The sequence below is a fragment of the Mandrillus leucophaeus genome, unplaced genomic scaffold (genome assembly GCF_000951045.1).
Source record: "Mandrillus leucophaeus isolate KB7577 unplaced genomic scaffold, Mleu.le_1.0 Scaffold332, whole genome shotgun sequence".
Taxonomy (NCBI): domain Eukaryota; kingdom Metazoa; phylum Chordata; class Mammalia; order Primates; family Cercopithecidae; genus Mandrillus; species Mandrillus leucophaeus.
The window spans coordinates 72723-74037 of NW_012103499.1; positions in this window are offsets into that span (position 1 = coordinate 72723).

Genomic DNA, 1315 nt, shown 5'->3' on the forward strand with positions numbered 1-1315 from the left:
CCAGCTACTTGGGAGGCTGAGGCAGGAGAATGACTTGAACCTACGAGACTCCTTCTCAAAAAAAAAAAAAAAAAAAAAAAAGAAAGAAAATGGAGAAAGAATGTGTAAAATAACAAATTTGAGTAATTACAAAGTTATTATAAATCTTAATGACTCCAGCAGTAATCACCCTGAATTCTCTTTGATCTCTACACTTAACTGAGTTATCTCTTGATTACTAATGATCAGGCTTTCAAACTTTAGGACAGTGACAGTGATCCTAGCTTACTCCCCACTTCAATAAGGAAGGTTCCATTGCTCAGTCCCAGAGAGTGCTATACAACCATAATGGGCTGCAAGTGGGTCTATATAGCTTAGGAAATCTGCAGGCAGAGCTATTTTTCTTGCTCTGTTCCTCCACAGTGGGTCCCATGTGGTTACCATAGTCACCTCTAAGGATGTCCAGGACTGACTCACCATCTTACTGCAGCTACTCCCTAGCCAGCCCATATCATCAGGACCTGAAGAATATATCAGGTTTGAGTTCCATAAACAATCTACGCTGGACAGGCGTGGTGGCTCATGCCTGTAACCCCAACACTTCAGGAGACCAAGGCAGGAGGATTACCTTGTCAGGAGTTCAAGATCAGCTTGGGCAACATAGCAAGACCCTGTCTCTATAAGAAATTTTTAAAAATTAGAGGGATTGGTGGCACGTGCCTATAGTCTTAGCTACTCAGGAGGCTGAGGTGGAAGGATCACTTCAGTCCAGGAATTCAAGGCTACAGTGAGCTATGATTGTGTCACTGCATTCCAGCCTGGGTGACGGAGTGAGACTCTGTTTCTTTAAAAGAAAACAAAATAGTATTTTATTGCCTATCTGGCCAGGTTGTAAAAATATAAACAAATGTAAATATATAAACAAATTATATATATGAAAATATAAATAAATAAAATGTAAAAGGAAAATTAGCCAGTCATGGTGACTCATGCCTGTAATCCCAGCACTTTGGGAGGCCAAGGCAGGAGGATGACCTGAGGCCAGGAGTTCAAGGCTGCAGTGAGCTTATGGCACCACTGCACTTCAGCCTTGGTAACAGAGGGAGACTCTGTTCAAAACAATAAATAAAGGCCAGGTGCAGGGGTTCACGCCTGTAATCCTAGCACTCTGGGAGGCCGAGGCGGGTGGATCACTTGAGGTCAGGAGTTCAAGACCAGCCTGGCCAATATGATGAAGCCTGTCTCTACTAAAAATACAAAAATTAGCTGTGCATGGTGGTATATGCCTGTAGTGCCAGCTACTTGGGAGGCTGAGGCAGGAGAATGACTTGAACCT